Raw genomic sequence first — 19,131 nt, forward strand, 5'->3', positions numbered from 1 at the left:
TGGTCTTGGAAAGGATGTCAATGAAAAAGCCCTACTTTTGCCTTATCTAAGGCCAAGACATGGACACAGGGACACTTGAACTAAGCAAGGACAATAAACTCTCTCTCTGGAAATTAAATCTTGAATGGGGTAACACAGTTATTGATGATTAATCTGATGGCAGCAATCCAAAGACACTATAAATTAGTCCTGACTATTGGATTATTGGAATTATCTGTTTTGCAGTAATTTCGTAGTTTATAATATGCATTATCTGCAATAACATTATGACAGTTCCACACTTTTGCTTGACACACAATACATAGATAGAACAGATTTATCATATTTGGTCTGTAGGTAAATCATAAATCTTTTTAAATTGCTTAACTATATACCATTCTGAATCTTTTCATTCCACCAGGAAAATACAGGTTTTTTCCCCTCTCTTTAAGAAAAATTAAATACCAAAATAACTATACTTAAATAAATAATGTTATGATGATGGCATTTAGAAATTCACAATAAAGCCAAAGCCTTCTATTTGCAGGGCTGCCTAGCCCTGACCCTGTGGAACACTCTGGGCAGGCCTGTGGGTTTTCTTCTGGGATAGCCTGAACTGAAGCTGGGAGGGGGCCATAGTGCTCACTCTCTTACCTTTGTTTCCTTTGCTCTGGATTTTAATTTTTGTAGGAGAGAAGTCAGCCCTAGGACTGGATCAGTTATGAAAGGCTGTGGGGAATTTCCTATTACAAATCAGAAAACAACTTAGATGTTTTCAACGCTTAACTTCAGGGCACTTGTTCCAAGACCCTCCTGTCAACATGCAGCTTCTGTTCCACCTGAGCTCCAGCTACCTGTGAGCAGGGCCAACATCATGAGGTAGACAAGTGGTTGGACTTGATGATGCCTGGAACCGATGACACTGAATGGTGAACAAGCCATGGAGAGATCTGTGACATTTTGAAAAGGGTGTGTTGTAAAAGGTCAAATCTTTTGTTTTCCAGTCGAAGTAGTAACAGTTCTGTTGTTTGAAACCTACATACTCCTTAGAAGACTTGTTCTACTTAGAGTGGAATATTATGCCTGGGGGTGGGGGGCTGGGGCGGGGAAGAAATCAACACAAAGAAACTACAAAAAAGAGCAGGAAAGAAAAACAGTTAAGTGCAGCTCCTGTGAGTCCAGCAGTTTTTTCCCTCAATGTAACAAGAGGTTATCTGTCTGTCAAGTCTGTAGGGCCACCCTTACACACTGAAATGGAGGTGGATTAAATGCATGAGGCACCTGCTCTAACACAGAAAACTTGCAGATGTAATCAAGCAGTTCCATCTGAACTTTAACAGGACAAACAAAAGGAAATCATCCGTAGCTGGAAACAAACAAAACTGCAGTTTCTTTTCCCCAAACGAAATCCACGCAAAAAGTCCTGTGTGATTCCAGAGTAGAAATGGAGTGATTTAAAATGTCAACGCCTCCCCACCCCCATTTGGTAGAGAAAGAAAGTACACATCGAAATATTCTAATTCCACACGGGAACAACAAAAAACTGTCTTACCCACAGCGCCCTGCCCACAAGTCCCATGAGCGAGGCGAGGTGGCCCCCGCGACGCCCTGGCAGGTCAGCTTGCCCCAAGCGTTGGGCCCTCTCGGAAGGACCCAGCTGCCGGGAGGGGGTTTCCTTCCGCGTATGGCTTTGTGCAGGTGTGACTTCCGTCTTTAACTGAAGGCCGCCTGCATTTTTGTTTGCAGCGCTGAGGAGAAGTCCGACCGCAGGGGCCTCTACCTGCCGAGAGAATGCGCTGGCAACGTGGGTGGGAGGCAGCGTCCCCTTCTGGCACCACAGAGTTGACATTAAAGTAGGAAAAGCTCTCCTAGTGGCCAGACTTGGACGCCGTCCTCTCGCATGGCGGCCGGCAGCTTTCCCATGCTCGCCGCGAGACGAAGCTCTGGCCGCCTGCGGTCGGGACCCGCTTCTGCCGCAGCCATTCGGACGGGTCGCGGTTCCCGCGCTCTGTGGGCAGAGACGCCGACCCCGACATGTGTGTCGCCAGCCGTTTCCGACCACTCGCCACTGCCCGGGACGCCCGGCCGTGCCCCGCGGCGCGGATTGGCACCACGTGAGTCCCGTTTTGCTTTACAGTTTTTATTGGTAGCTGGTGCCCACCTGGGGGTGACCGTCTGAACCGGGGTGGCCTGTCACATCTGAACGATCCCGCTAGCGGCGTCTCGTGTGGCACGGCTAACCGCAAGAATAGGTTCTACTTTCACTTTTCCTTCTTCGTGGTCTTCACACACGTCTTGAGGCTCTTGCTTAGGAGGGGCCGGCACGGCCACCTGAGTGACCGGCCACCCGCCCGGCTACAGCGTACGCGTTCGCTGGGGCCAGGCGGGCCTCGCTGGTGACGGGCACCACAGGGATCCAGTGCATGGCGCGAACCGTCTGCATGGCAGGCTGCTGGGAGGTGGAGGTGGTCACGGGGGCTGCGACGGTGGAGGTGACGGGCCCTGCGGCTGCAGGACCATTAAGATGGGTGGACTAGATGGAGGCGAGCCTGGTGCCCTCCTGGACGAAGGCCCGTAGGGGCTGTGAGGCGCCAGGCTCGGGCTCCAGGGCTGTTGAATCTTCTCTCGACCCCTGGGAGGTATGGGGGGGGGGGGGGAGGGGGGGTCTGAGCGCCACCGATGTGAGCAGACAGGCTCCAGCGGGGTTGGGAGAGGCCGGGCACTTCCGAGAGCGGTCCCAGAGGGATTCTGAAGCAAGACCCTAGACCTCCTTTCCTAAAAACCTACTCAGCTGATTTGCTTTCGGAGGCAGGATCTATCCTCCAGAAGGAACCTTTACCTGGTTCTTCCTGGGAACCTGGTACTTTGATGCAATAACAATTCAGAGAGACATTGTGGCGTATTGAATTCTGCTTGCCCTTGTAGTATGGATAATTTTTTAGTGATGTACATATACATTCCATTTAGGGTGAGTGGTTTATCAGGAAACATCGTAATTGCTTGTATGATTAATTGTGTGCAGGAATAAGGTGGCTTCGTATCATCCTTTAGGCTGTCTCTACCCAGAAGCTTCCTGTTCGTTTTCTGTCTGTGAGTTGTGGGCCATTAAATTGAAGTCAGATGGGATTCCACAGCGAGTTTTGTACTCCCCGGGGGCTGAATGGGCCAGTTTGCAGCACTGGTGGTTCCCGCAGCCGGAGGCGAGGGGGCTGATGAAGTGGGCCGTGGTGTCTGGAATGTCGATGGCCAGGGGCGAGATGTGGGCCTGCTCGGGTTTCACGGGGAACTCGGCGCCTCCCGTCTCTCCCTCTTCTCGCTGGACAGGCAGTGATCACGATTTTGATGTTTGTGTTCGGGAACCCGGACATGCACACGCGCTGCAGCTGCAGCGGCGGCTTCCCACGCCTCTGAAACACTGTCCATGAACGCGCGCTTCTGGCGGACGCAGCACAGGTGGAAATCACCACAGGCTTGGGGCCTGGACTATGAGGTCAGCTCCGGGCAGCTCTGCCCTGGCCACTGCTGCCTGGGGACATGAAGGTCTGGACGTGGTGCTGCAGGGTGGCGCCAGCGACCAAAACTCATGTCCTTTGAGTCCTGGGACGAGTTGGGCCCCATGGTCACTGAGCGCTTCCTTAGGTACTGGAACTGGAGGCCTTACATGTGCACCATGGCCCAGTCTCACCATTGAACTGAGGGCCACACCAGGCCGCCGGCCCTGTCCTGTTTCTTTCAATATTCTATCCAATGCTTTATTGTTTGATTCTGTAAATGACCTCATACCTTTGTAAGAAATCATTTTTTTGTGTCCTTAAATTGAACAGTGTTGGTTTACATACTAAAGCCCCCATTGACAAATGCAAATTCCTTGCTGCAGTGCTCTTCCCAGCAACTGGGAAGCATTGAGATCCCAGTGTTAATTCTGCTGAATCACCAACACCAACAACAAGGGTTTTTAATAATTGGGTTTTTAATAGTTCTCCAATCTTCCCGTAACTGGGAACTGATGTAACTAACAGATCCTATGATTTGCCCCAATGTGCTGATTTTCTGTGTGGTCAGTCCTTGTCGTGATGATAGCACCGTCTATATTTACTCTTGTTGTTGTTGTTGGGTTCAGTGTCGATCCAAACTTGTGCTACCTACTTTCATTATCTGACCAAACCTTTTCTTTTATGCTTTTCTGAGGTATAATTTACAGATCAGAAGATTCACCTATTCCTAGTGTACAGTTTAATGATTTTTAGCAAATCTATACATTGGGTAACCCTCATCACAATCCAATTTTGAATGCCCAGTCTTAACGTGTATATTTTCCATGGCTCACTGATGGGTCCTAAAAGCATGTACTGTACAAGCTATAGCAACACCAGACATGGGGCAGACCTGGAGATCTGCTGGTGTCCTCAAGCTTAATGTAAGGGGAAAGTGTCAATGTGGTAGATTTCAGGGACAATTACTGTTATTGAAGGGGCGATGCCAAGGGTCAAATAGAAAAGACACTAGAAACCCCAAATGGGATCCACATAATAGGAATCAGCAAGACAGACAAGGCAACTGGAAGCAGGACACAAGAAAGACATGCTATATGGTTCAACCTTATGCTGTGGGCAGATCTCACTGCTTTGAATGGATGCGACACACTTTTGCTTGATAATGCCACCTGGTGCCTGATACCCCAGATTTCACTTAACATAAATTTCACTTAAGTTAAAATTTTCACTTAACAAATTTTTAACACATGGAATGAAAATGTTAAATATTAGCCTTGGGACTAGGGTTGAAAAATTTTTATTCTTCCTCCTTTACTCTTCATCTTACAGTGAACCTATCTGTGAGAAAAGTGGGTGATACGTGACTAACATAATGATGATGATACTTTATTCTAGCTCATGTCATACCATATTTGAAATTAGTACCCTCCTGCTGCATCTCAAGCTTATTGATGAGTTACACCATGTAGGAATATAAAAAAACTAAGTTGGCAGATTTTGGAGACTGACTCTAGAAGGCTGGTGTTAATCATGAAAAGATCTAATATTGAAACAGAACAACTAGAGTGAACTTGGAGGAGAATAGAACTTTTAATTTTTTCTCTCCCCCATTGTTTTTACTATCTGTGATCATGTCTTCAAGGTGGCACAATACAGAGTGGCCAGCAAGGCCTTCCTGTTGCTTTTGTATGTTCCAGCTTATTATTCTTGCGAACATGATTAAGTTCTGGAAATATCTTAGTTTGGGGCTTAGCTGCAGCTACCCTGGAAAAAGAATATAGATTGAGAAAGGTACAAAATATATGTTTCCCCCTTTGGTAATGTTTAGTTGATTTGTTATTTCTTCAGAGTAATTAAAATTGGGTGTCAAGGACAATTTTTTGAACATCAAAGAAAAACAAGAGCCCTGAAAAATAGAGATATCAGAAGTATTTCTTTATTTTGTCTTTATGACATGGGTTACCATGGAAATGGAAGGGGTTAGAACAGAGAAAACTAGAGAAGATATGGTACTATTGGGGATTATAATGACTTTGTGAAGGTTTCTCTTTCAGAGATAGGTTCAGTTTGGACAACTGCCAAACTCACATTATGTGGTGTACTCTAAATGGCCAATAAAATTCCCAAGGTTTTTCAAAGCAAATGGTGTTTGTATCTCACCAAAGACCCACATCCAAAATATTACCCAAGACTTGTTCATACTACTTTGAAACTATCCCCACGATTCATAGATTTTTACAATTTCTCTGTTTCTGTTGCTTTTTTCTTAAGTCCCCACTATTTCTTGCCTGGATTCTGTGATGGTCTCTTTACTAAACTCCCCACCTCAGTTGTGCCTCTAAATCTATTCTGTGCATGGCTCAATGGGTCTGCTCATAGCCACCATGCTTGAATTTTTAAGTTTTCCATATCTTTCAGAATAAGGTTGACATATTAGGAAGACTCTTCATGTACTCTTCCAACATCATGCTTACCCCTTTCCTTCCTTACACTCTTATGTATCAACTGAGTACAACTATTTCATTTATTCCCTCATCTACTTAGCGAATACTGATTGAGGATTCAGCATCTGTTGGGCGCTGATCTGGGTGTTGGGAGTATAGTAGTAATACTCCCAATTTTTAGAATGATTCCTGTTTGCTCTTACATGTAGTTCTATGCATATCTTCCTCTCTTCCAGGAACTCCCTTCCTCCTTACAAGCCTATTTTCTGCTAGGTGCACTTCTGACTTACTTCTGATAAGCCTCTCCTATCTTGTAGGCTGAATGAGGTGACATGATGTGTCATCTCATAATACCCTCACCCCTCATGCATTTATCACACTACATTTTTCCTCTTCTCTTTATACTCCACTAGGGTATAAGCTCCTTAAGGCAATATATCCTACTCCTTTCTGTATCTCCAAGACTGTGCCTTGCATCTTATAGGTGTTGTTTATGGGAGATCCTTTGAAAAATCTCCAAATGGGTTATGAAATCCTAGACACTGCCTAGTAATGATGTTTCCTTCTGATGGAACAGATGAATCAAATATACTTTGATCATTGTTTTTAAAGCAATTTATGAGGGGCGCCTGGGTGGTGCAGTCGGTTAAGCATCCGACTTCAGCCAGGTCACGATCTCGTGGTCCGGGAGTTCGAGCCCCGCGTCAGGCTCTGGGCTGATGGCTCAGAGCCTGGAGCCTGTTTCCGATTCTGTGTCTCCCTCTCTCTCTGCCCCTCCCCCGTTCATGCTCTGTCTCTCTCTGTCCCAAAAATAAATAAACGTTGAAAAAAAATTTTTTTTAAAAAATAAAAAATAAAGCAATTTATGCAAAGGTGGCCATGCCTTTTTATGAAAGATATCAGCACAAAGGGAGAAAAGAATAACATTTGCAAATCTTTTGCTTAAAGCTTTTCCTTAGAAATCTACTTGTGTGCTTTTTTAGACAACTATTTTTTTTTAAAAAGTGTATCTGTCTTCATAGCTAGATTAGGAGAAATTAAATGTGAACTTTTACATACGAATTAAGACAAACAGAAGTTACAGAAGTTGTAATGCATTTCACCACAGATACAATTCCTGCTCTGGAGAAGACATCAGAACATAGTCTCCACTAGTACAGCACACCTGAATATCCCATCAACTGTGGCCCAGTCCCCTCTGTTGTCTACTCCTGAGAAGGCTGGATTTTCCAGAAAACGGACCCTGAGATTTGTATATGAGAGGTTTATTGAGGAGGGCTTTTGGCATCTACACGTGGGGTGGGGTGGGAGGAGGTGAGTGAAGAAATCTGCACTGTGAACACTTATTCTACAGCTCTTAGTCACTTAGTGGGAAAATCTGATTTTGAGGTTCAGAACCATTAGGAAAATTCAGATTCCCATCTCCATGGAAATGGAGGACTATCCTAGGGCAGGAAAGTTATAGTAGATCCTGGTGTTTGCTTTCAAGTTTATTTCCCTCTTCTTTCTTGCTGTTAAAACTTATCCAGTTGTTCACCTGCTATGTAGCCATTGGCTGGGGAAAAGTGACTCCGATCCTTTGTTTCAAGAGGATAAATCTGACTATTCTTAGCCAATCATTGTAATTTGATTCTGTTCTCCAGAGACTGGATTAAGAAGAGGCATGTCATCTTTCTGGCCAATTTTCATTTCATCTTTGGATGAGGGGAAGTCTGCTGGTTACTTCTGAGAAAGGCTTGTTTTAAGAAAGAAACATGTTTTAAAAAACCAGTGACATTATTCTGACTCTGGATGTAGCTGGATGAAGAAGTGGTCTACAGCTGCTGCAGTCACATGCACCATGAGAAGAACCAGCATAAGCTGATAAGCAAGATATTAAGATGGCAGAATGAGAAGATGGCAAGAATCTGGTCCTTAATACTTTTGTGCTACTGAATTAACCAACCCTGAAACTTCATGCATTAGGATGCTACAGAGAAACGGAATCGATGGGATATATATGAAATTATACAGTTAGTACATATATGTTCTGTTGATTTTTTATAAGGAATTAGCTCATGCGATTATAGAGGCCAACAAGTTCCAAAATTTGCTGTCAGTAAGCTGGAGGTCTAGGAGAGCTAATGGTATAGTTCCAGTTCCAGTTTGAGTCAAAATGCCCAAGAACCATAAGAGGTAATGGTGTAGTTCTAGTCTGAAGCATGACAAGCTCAAGACCCAGAAGAGTTGATGTTTGAATTTGAGTCTGATGGAAGAACACTGATGTTCCAGCTCAATGGCAGTCTGGCAGGAGGAATTCTCTCTTAATCAACTGAGCCTTTTAGTTCTATTTAGGCCTTTGATGGGTTGAATGAGACCCACCCACATTAGAGTGGGCAATCTACTTTACTCAGTCTCTCTATTTAAATGTTAAACTCATCCAAAAACACCTTCATAGAAACACCCAGAATAATTTTTTAACAAATATCAGGGCACCTCATGGCTCAGTCAAGTTGACACTTAAACTTAACCATTACAATTGATCCCTTATCAACTTGTCACCCATATGCATCTCTTTAAGCCATAATTACTCTCCAAATGAAGACAATAACAAGGTCATAATTTTATCTAGGACCATACAACCATCTTGCATACAACTGAAAATGCCCCTTCTCTAGAAGAGGAGGTAAAGTCCTTGAGTGATGTTTGCTATTCTTCTTGATATCCTATAACTTAAATACCATGATGTAAAATTAGCAATACTTAAGTATTATGATACAAAGTCAATACATTTTATGTTACATAACAGGGGAATAAGAGAGGAAATAAGACAGAGATATACATAAGCTAATATACATGTAAGTATATTCACAAAAAAATAAGAAAAAACTCATGACAGTTAAGTGCTTATTTCTGTAACTGGTTACATGGTCATAGCTAGTATTTATCACTACCTTCTTTTACTACCCATTCTATATTCACTCTGCCTTCATCAAGCACCTTAGCTGGTCATGGTTGATTACCTGATGAGGTGACCAAAACCTTTATTCTTGAAGGGTCTGGGCTATTAGTAGTTCTGCCTGGATTGGGTTTTTTTTTTGTCTTCTAGTGACCTTAATCACAAAGTATGGGAATACTAAGGGATATATTTCAGACATACTCTTCCTGCTCTGCATTGTAGAGTAGCAGTCCAATTTCCCATTAGCAGTCAGAATCAGTCACCCAAGACAGCACAGTAACTCCCTTCTTTGCCTGTTGATTCAGACACAATGAGTCCAAAGTGGTCAGGTGGCAGGCTTAACTTCTAGTTCAAAGGAATCATTGTTGTGTCTCCTGGTGAAAGCATTCCTTCCTTAGGAATTAAGACTAAGCCAGCAGACAGAAAGTTGCAAGAACAGGAAGCAAAAATTTTGCTAGTGAGTCATTAAGAGTAATAGTGAGTGCTGCTACTCCTGTTTCCATCCTTTGATTCCTGGACCCATGAATTCCAGTTATTGCAGAAATAATTCCATATATTGAACATTGATTCAGATCATACACAGCCATCTGGAAAACCTTGTTCCAGTCCTGCAAGGTATTAGCATCTAGCTTGTGCTATAGCCGAGTCTTCAAAGGACCATTCTACTGTTCTATCAAGTCAGTTGCTTAAGGATGGTGCGTAACACAGTAAGACCAGGAAATTCTGTGAGCCCACGCCCATGACCACAGCTCATTTGCTGTGAAGTGAATTCCTTTATCAGAAGCAATGTTGTATGGAATACATGACAGTGCGTAAGATATTCTATATGTCTACAGTGGTAGTTTTGGCAGAAGCATTGAATTAAAGGAAGGCAAATCAATATTCAGAGTAAGTGTCTATTCCAGTAAAAATAAAACTCTGTCCCTTCTATAATGGAAGGGATCCAGTGGAATCAACCTGCTACCAGATAGATGGATGATTACTTCAGGGAATAGTGTGATGTTAGGGACTCAGTGTTGGTCTCTGCTGCTGACAGGTTGGGCACTCAGTAATGGCCATAGGCAGGTCAACCTTATAGAAGTCCATGTATATATATACCAGTTCCATTTGATGATGGAGTCCTGCTGTGTATGCCCAACTCTATGGCTCGATGGGTAAGATAGCACCCAGCTCATGATGGGCAGTGGGGTTGCTTCCTAACTTGGTGAGCCAACAATTAAGCAGTCAGCTTCTAATAAGACCCTGTATAAGTCTCAAAAGGAGAGTAGTTATCTGCGGAAGATGGCAGGGCTTTTTCCCGAAATCCAAGAGCCTACACTGTGATTTACCTATAGGAGTCCGCCAAAAGCTCTAAATAGGATTTCTGTCTGCCACTGATATTTCAAGCATCTTTGGATCTGCCTGCCAGATCATATGGCCCAAGTAGCAGAGCAGCTTGCATGGACATGTTGCAAAGTCTCTTTAAATTCTGGGCCCCACTCAAAACTAGCAGCTTTACAGGTTACTTGGTAAATGGTCTGGAGTAGCGCACCCAAATGAGGGATATGTTACTTCCAAAATACAAAGAGGCCCTTTTAGTGGTGTGCCTTTTTTCTGGTTGGAGAGGGGGTGCTGGATACAGCAACTTATCCTTCGTGTTGGAAGGGATATCTTGACATGCCCCACACCACTGGACCCCTCACAATTTTTTATTTATTTCTCACCCACTGACACACAAATGTCTTCCCAACAAGGTTAGGATACTTCTTGCTTGCCAGATCCAGTCAGTTCAATGCCATCAGTGTAATAGACCAGTATATGATATCTTGTGGAGAGAAAGGTGATCAAGATCTCTATGAACTAAATTATGACATGGCTGGAGAATTGATATACTCCTGAGGTAGAACAGTGAAGGTCTCTTGCTGGCTTTGCCCACTGAAAGCAAACTGCTTCCAGTGGGCTTTAAATGACAGGGATGGAGAAAAAGGCTTTTGCAAGATCAATAGCTGCGTATCAGGTACTAGGAGATGTGTTAATTTGCTCAAGCAATGAAACCACATCTGATATAGTAGCTGTAACTGGAGTCACCACATCCTTAAACTTACAGTAGTCCACTGTTATTCTCTAAGATCCATCTGTCTTTTGTATAGCCAAACAGGCATGTTGAATGGGGATGTGGTGGGAACCATCATCTCTGCAATTTTTCAAACCTTTGATGGTAGCACTAATCTCTGCCATCCCTCTAGGAATGTGTATTGCTTTTGCTTTACTATTTTCCTAGGTAAAGGCAGTTCTAGTGGCTTCCACTTGGCTTTCTCACCATAATACCCCTAACTCCGCAAGTCAGAAAACTAATGTGGGAGTTCTGCCAGCTATTAAGTCTGTCTAATCTAATTATGAGTTCCAAAACTGAAAAATAACTATGGGTTATTTTGGTTGACCCACTGGGTTTGATGGAACTGATAGGCCTACAGTGAGGTGGACCTGGGCTCAAACTCCATTGACTTTTATAAGCCTTTACTCTAGCTGGTGACCACAGTGATATTTTGGATTTCTCGGAATTAGTGTCAGTTCAGAGCCAGTGTCCAGTAGTCCCTGGGAGATCTGATTATTTTCTTTTCCCCAATGTACAGGTCCTCTGGTAAAGAGCCATAAGTCCCTGTGGGAAAGACTGGGAGAAAGGTTGATAGTATAAATTTTTGGCAGTGTACTGGGGCCCTTCCTCAAGGGCATTTGGCCTCCCCTTTAGTCAAGGGGTTCTGGGTCTGTAAACTGGCTCAAGTCTGGGAGAGGCCATGGCTCTCTGTTTTTATGATTCAGGTTAGACTTTTCATTTAACTTAGAGCTTTTTTGCTTATACAGATCATGTAAGAATTTAGTAGACGTGCTACTTATTTCACTTATAGGAACACCATGTTCAGCTAGCCAGTATCATAGGTCTGTAGGAGTCGGACTGTTGTGACTGTTGCTTTCACTCTGCTATTATGGTAACCCTGCCCACCTTGCCTCTGGTAGTTGAATGCCCTCATTTCACCCCTGCCACACCATGATCCATTTACTCTCATTACATTTAGGTTTCCCAATTCAAGGACTGCATTCCCCACTGTAAGGTCTGGCCTCCAGAGAATAATGATCGCAGCTCTTCAAGGATGCTGGGGGGTGCCTGGGTGGCTCAGTTGATTAAGCGTCCGATTTTGGCTCAAGTCATGATTTCAAGGTTCGTGAGTTCGAGCTGTGCGTCAGGCTCTGTGCTGACAGCTCAGAGCCTGGAGCCTGCTTTGGATTTTGTGTCTTACTCTCTCTTTGCCCTTCCCCCACTCACACTCTGTCTCTCTCTCTCAAAAATAAACAAACATTAAAAATTTAAAAAAAGGATGCTGGGGCTCCCCTCACAAATTTATTTCTTACAGTCTTGATGAAAGGTACATATTCTGGACACTCCCAGAGTGAGTGAGTATGTCTTAAAAGACAAGTCCATTCCAATCTCCATGAGTCTTTGAGGCCCTTCTTCTACATTAAACTAGGTATGTCCAGCATTTCCAACTTGCTCACTGTGGGCCACCATTTGGTCCATGTTTCAGCCAACCAACCAAAGAAACTGTTCAAGCCCTTTCTAACTCCCCAAGCTGCATAATTCAATACAGAATTTCTGCTTACTGAGAAATTAATAAATTCAACCTGATACAGTTTTATGTTCCTTTCTCTATTATCCCACACCCTCAACGTCCATTTCCATACATGTTCTCTAGATATCTGTTTGTATAAATTAGAAAGTTTAAATATTTGGGAGGGGGAAGTGGAGCACACCTCTTATGAGTCGTACTTGTACCTTACTTTTAGGGGCCTTCTGAGGTTTGAGTCAAGTTATAGGTCTAGAAGCAAAGAGAGATTGTAGCAGTTGGTCCTGAGGAGACTAAACATTGTCTTGTATGACAGTTGCCTCAAGAGAGGCCATTACAGTTTTCTCAGTCAGGATTAATCCCCTCAGGGGTAAAGAGTTCTCTTCTATTGGGGGTAGAGAGGCCTCATTCTTTATGGGTGGAGGGGCTGCTTCCACCGGCAAAGAAGTTTCATCAGAATTTAGGGGCTCAATGGCCCCAGCATCATCAAAGTGTTCCCACATTCCAACTTTCAGGATCCCATCCCTTCCCAAGCCAATACCCTCACTTTAATGCTAGACACCCCATGAAGCAGGGAGTTCAACTTGCATTGTTATTCAGTCAGTTGCAGTATAAAGTTCTGTGTTTGATTTTCAGCAATTTCAGCCCTGCTGCTACAGGTCTCCTTCAGGACATACGTTGAAGCTTTCAGGTCATTTGTGTGGTGCGTAATATTTGGCTAATTCCTTCTTTAATTTGACAAATACCTATTGAATGTTAGCTGTGTTCCAGCTAGGCATATGGCATGCTTCAGTGAACAGAGAAACAATGATGCTTTTTGTGGAACTGACATTCTAGTATATAAGCGAATGGTCAATAGAGTTTGGGTTTATTTAAGTTTATTCCAAAATAAAAACCTACTACTTCAAACTGACATTTCTTGCATACCCATGCCTAAGAAGCAGATACGACTTAACGTAAACTTATAGACACAACACCATCAAATTGTTACTCAAATGAGACTCAAGCCTGGCAGGCTGTCAGGAGTTTCATTCCTATCAATAAACAGTGTCTGGAACTTATCTATTGCCCCAAGCCTGCTGTAGAGTGAGCCTGTATAAACGACTGTGTGGCCACCAATGTTAAGCTCCTTGGTCCCAATTCTAACCCTACTGTATATGTAGACTCTTGCCTCTGTTCTGTGTTTGGACTTCACTCTCTGCTGGTAATGGATTCCAGCCCCGAACCCTGGCCAAATTGTCTGGGCTTGGAAAGCTGACTGGTCTTGCCAGCCCCCTCTCTCTGGGGGATCTGGATCCTATCCCAGTGTTCTCCTGTCTGCAGTCCACTGACTAAGGCCCTCTTATAACCGAGACAACCCTTCCCACTCCAAACATAAAACTGTCATTTATTGGATAATAACACTTCCCATTTAACCAATTTCTGGTGTCATGCTCTCACCTGGCGTATTTGAGATGATGACTATCAACATTAAGCTGGACTGGACTCAGGTTTTGTGTGTCCCCTTAGAAGCTGAAATTGGGGGGAATTTTATTGTCCTATTATCAGGCTGGCCCTGTCCCTACTTGGTTTGCCTCCCTCTGTCTTATAGGTCTATAGCTGGGGTTCTCTTCTGAATCTGCTGCCAAGACCGATCAGATCACAACACAAAGAGTGAGACTTTTCAGCATTCTGTAGAGTCTGCTTTTCTAAACAGTGCTTTAGACTTTAATGACTCTTAATCATAGTTATAGGTAACATCATATACTTTCTGTAGTAGATTAGGCCACCTGGAAAAGAATCATTTTCAAAAATTGTCTAAGATTCAGATGCTGAACCAAATGTTTATGCCTTTTGCAAGCAGTATGGTCCTATTCCAACATATCATGCAGAGTGCAGATCGGTGTTCCTTTTAACTTCAACAGTGATAAATATTTATTAAACCTCCACTATGTTCATGGCACCACACCAAGTGCTGCTATTACTATTTTTCCTTTCCAGGAAAAATAAATTCAAATATGGACTAAAAAGCCCAAACTCATGAAACTGGACTGACTTTGTTTCTTAAAAATTGAACATATTACAGCTGTGTGCTTAAACCTGATTTAAACAGGATGAAGACATAAACGTGATTATTGGTGGGCATATAATACTGTCTGAATAAATAGACCAAGTGAAAACTTCCTCTAAAAACTATAGCACATGTATGTGAAGATGGTAGTTAACTTAAACATTCTTCTGCTGTTCTGTGACATGGCCAATTCAGAGTGTCTTGGCATTAATCTTAAAGACATTTAAAGATGCTCTCTTTTCCCCACTCTTTTTCTATGAAAGTATATGTGAACCTTACTTGCAATAAAAATCTCATAATATTTTATTTCTTTTTAATGTACGATTTCTGTCAAAAGATGTGTGGAATAAATCAGCACTGACTTTTCAGATTCCAATGCTGTTCCAAAGTTCTAGCAGCTGTAACACATATTTACATCTTCTAATACCCTTACTATTAAGGACATAAATGCAGAGACAGAATTTTTGTGTATGTATAAATATAAGCTTGGCCAATTGTGTCACTAACAAACTTCCTTCAGAAGGCTTCCAATGTTGAATTTTAATTATATGCTGGAACAATTAAGACTTTGGGATTTTGGTTTTGAAATACTTACTAGTAGAAAACATATTGAAATGTTGGATGTTCCAGATAAGTCTCTTTAATGATTTTGCATATCTGTGTCATGTTTGAATTAGAAATATCATTACTATTTTGATTTTATACATCTGTGAACCTAAAAACCTGCAGGACTAACTGTCCAGGAAAAATTAGTACTTGTTGCTCAAGTACTAATAAATGATCCAAGTTTTATGTAATTCTCACTATTTCAACATATTCTCTTCAGTATTTTGCTCTGTAAGACTTTCTGACCTCGTCATTTGTGGTTAAAGATAATATTTTACAGATAAAAGCATAGGTACCTTGTGGAGGAAGGCAAATATCTTGAATAGTGCCAGAAGCAAGTAGTGGTAAATAGTATTACACAAAAAACCTTTTTACAGATTAGTGAACTAAAACTCTTATGGTTAAAGATAACTGCCACAGATTAGCACAAGTTCCTAGTTTCATTAACAATTCTCCATTTTTTTTTTTTTTTTTAATTTTTTTTTTTTCAACGTTTATTTATTTTGGGGACAGAGAGAGACAGAGCATGAATGGGGGAGGGGCAGAGAGAGAGGGAGACACAGAATCGGAAACAGGCTCCAGGCTCTGAGCCATCAGCCCAGAGCCTGACGCGGGGCTCGAACTCACGGACCGCGAGATCGTGACCTGGCTGAAGTCGGACGCTTAACCGACTGCGCCACCCAGGCGCCCCAACAATTCTCCATTTTTAATAAATGCCCTGCTTTACCCATGATTTTGTGGATAAGAAGTTAGTTGAGAAAGTTGCTCATTCCTCTATAATCACTTTTATTTAGTGATGTTAATTTGTGAATAATTTTCTTGTTTGTTGAGGCATGTGCCATGAAGTTCAGATGCAGGCTACTCTTTGTCCAAGAAAACTAATTAGTTAAATGAGAATGGGTTGTAATTATCAGAGGTGATACCAACAAATATTTTTTCAACTTTATGTAAAACAAACTTTATAACAGTTAATTACATCACAGAATATTTTAGTAGGAGCTATAAGCACTAACAATAAGCATTTAGTGAGTGCTTGCTATATGTTGATATTTTTGCTATGCTCATTATATACTTTATTTCATTTAATTCTCCCAAGAGTCCTATGAAGTATGTGCCATTATACTTCATTTTAATGTCACTGAATCTGATATTGCAAAGAAAAGTTTGTACCTAAGGACAGATAGCTACCAGGTGGGTGTTGGGAATCCTGGGCTGGGTAATCGGACTAAACTTCCTTTGCTCCCATAACATTTTGTAAGTGTCTTTTACACAAGGATGTCTTATCTTCCTTGTAAGCTCATTGAAGGGAAAGACTATCTGTTGCTATTATGCTATAAACAAAATGTCTTATAAATTCCTTGATATAGCTTTGCTGTTGAGGAGTGCAAACATTCATTCAAAAATTATTATTAAGCATCTACTTTGTGCCAAGTTCTATTGCAGTAGCTGGAGATACAGTGGTGGGTGAACCAGAAAAACAAGGTCTTTATTCTTATACAGCTTAAATTCTAGTTTCTGGGATAGGGTGTGAATAGGGGGTAAAGTGAGAAACACATCAGTTAATGTCCATCTGCCATAAGTTATTCTACTACAGTGATTGTCACATAGTCGGGTCTGGACATGCATTACACATCTGCTTCATGCTGGGACTATTAGTCCCTCAACATTTTAACCTCAATGAAGAACATGAGTAAACAGCAGCTCTAAGTTTACACAGAAGAGCACCAATTAAAAATGTGCCTCATGGGGGCACGTGGATGGCTCTGTCAGTTAGGCATCCGACTTCGGGTCAGGTCATGATCTGATGGTTCATGAGTTCAAGCCCTGCTGTCAGCTCAGAGCCAGTTTTGATCCTCTGTCTCCCTCTCTCTCTGCCCTCCCCCTGCTCACTTTCACTCTCTCTCTCAAAAACAAAAATAAACATTAAAAAAATATATGGCATACGTGTTCTGACTTTCAGTTCAGAGATATGCCATTTTAAAAGACAATTTGGGGTGCCTGGGTGGCTTAGCCGGTTAAGCGTCTGGCTTCAGCTCAGGTCATGACATCACAGTTAGTGAGTTCAAGCCCCGCGTCAGGCTGTGTGCTGACAGCTCAGAGCCTGGAGTCTGCTTCGGATTCTGTGTCTCCCTCTCTCTCTCTGACCCTCCCCCACTCACACTCTGTCTCTGTCTCTCTCCCGAGAATAAATAAACATTAAAAAAATTTTTTTAAAGGACAATTAACTTGCATAAAGCATTTACTTTTGCCATTAAGTCTTTATGGCATTATATTATACTAATGTTATTAGTTTTAAATAAGAAAGCACTATATTTATTTTACTAATGCACATTAGTAAGTATGCATTATTAGAGATATTTTTATATGCTGTATTAAATGTAAGTTCCTTTGTTTTATTTATTATGAATATTATGGAATATTTGAAAATAGTTTAAAGTATAAGTTCTTTGATTTAAAAAAACCACATTACAACATTAAACTTTCAGAGTAAATCTCTTATCTTCAGTTATTTATATTTTTAAAGAGTCCTGTATAAAGATTTCTTCTCTGGTTTGCTAAGTACCTTTAATATATTCATTCATTCAACAAATATATTATGAAGTCACAGCAGTGGAGAAAACAGGCAAAACTATTGCCTTCAAGGAGCTTAATTTCTTATGTGAGAGAGAGAAAAATAAATAAAGTGTTACATTACAAAATATGCTAAAGGGTAACAAGTCCTATGGAGTGGAATGAAGCAGGAAAGGGGGCAGAGAGTGCTAGAAACAACTGGAATTTTAAATATTTGGATATTGTATTTCTTCAATTTTTGAATTAATAAAATATAGGCCTTCTACACTATTTTCTGTCTACCATCCCACCTCCCCATGGAGATATATTTCTTGTGCCCCAGGAGGCTGACCCCTGTAGAATGTTTCACTAGGGACCCTCTCCACCACCACTTCCCCTCCCTGGCTTCCATCTGGGCTCAGCCAATTGGCTACATGGCAGGAGATAAGAAAGCAGGAGGAGAGAAAGGTAGGAGTATTTATCCCACCCTTCCCAATTTCTTTTTTTTTTAAATTTTTAAACATTTATTTACTTTTTGAGAGAGAGAGAGCATGAACGGGGGAGGGTCAGAGAGAGAGAGGGAGACACAAAATTGGAAGCAGGCTCCAGGCTCTGAGCCATCAGCCCAGAGCCCGACGCGGGGCTTGAACTCACGGACCACGAGATCGTGACCTGGCTGAAGTCGGACGCTTAACCGACTGCGCCACCCAGGCGCCCCCCACCCTTCCCAATTTCATCATAGTTCTAGCAGTGGCTGTGTTCCTTTACCACCACAGCTTATCACTGGTCAATCTGTATCTAGAGTTGCACCTCTTACCAGTCTCTCTATCTTTGCACTTCAGGTTTAAAGGCTTGGTAATGGTGTCTCACTTTTGGTAGCCTCTACGTACTTAACCTACCCTTCTTGGTACATTTAATCCTGCCCACGTATTGGTAAACAGCCCTTTCATTAAACTCACTGGAGTAAAAACCCTTTGGAATGTACCATCTTCTTTTTTTTTTTTTTTTTTTTTTGCTCCTGAGAGCTCCTGAACTATTTCAAAAGAGATATAGCACAAAATGTTGGAAATACAGCCTTTCAAAAACTTTTATATTGCGCATCACAGCATTACATTCAATAGCAAATAAATTACAAACAACTCATACAACCATAAAACAAATTATTAACAAATGAGATTACATTAACATGAGAAAATATTATTCATCTCTACAGTGAGACTTATGAAGAAAATGTGGGAACAGAAACAGAGTATTTGAAAAAAAAAAAGAAACAGAGTATTTGAGGTGGGGTGAAGACCCATGTCAAGGAGCTTTGTTCTTATGTTTTCTTCTAGGAGTTTCATGGTTTCAGGTCTTCTATTTGTATTTAGTCCATTTTGGAATTAATTTTTGTGAGTAGTGTGAGATATGGGTCCAGTTTCATTCTTTTACATGTGAGTATCCGATTATCCCAACTCCAGTTATTGAAGAG

The 19,131-nt window shown here is 41.9% G+C and overlaps 1 protein-coding gene and 1 pseudogene across 1 annotated transcript in view; one reads left to right on the forward strand and one right to left on the reverse strand.

Moving 5' to 3' along the window:
- Window positions 1-1,847: 1,847 nt before the first annotated feature.
- Window positions 1,848-6,251, reverse strand: LOC112862627 (forkhead box protein K2 pseudogene; annotated as a pseudogene).
- PDE7B (phosphodiesterase 7B) overlaps window positions 1,921-19,131 on the forward strand; it is a 591,837-nt gene continuing 574,626 nt past the window's right edge. The window contains exon 1 of the mRNA XM_086707937.1: window positions 1,921-2,093. The gene's annotated coding sequence lies outside the window, so the exon portion shown is untranslated. The remainder of the gene's footprint in view (window positions 2,094-19,131) is intronic.

Source organism: Puma concolor, chromosome B2 (genome assembly GCF_028749965.1).
Source record: "Puma concolor isolate L17-30 chromosome B2, mPumCon1.1.hap2, whole genome shotgun sequence".
NCBI lineage: Eukaryota > Metazoa > Chordata > Mammalia > Carnivora > Felidae > Puma > Puma concolor.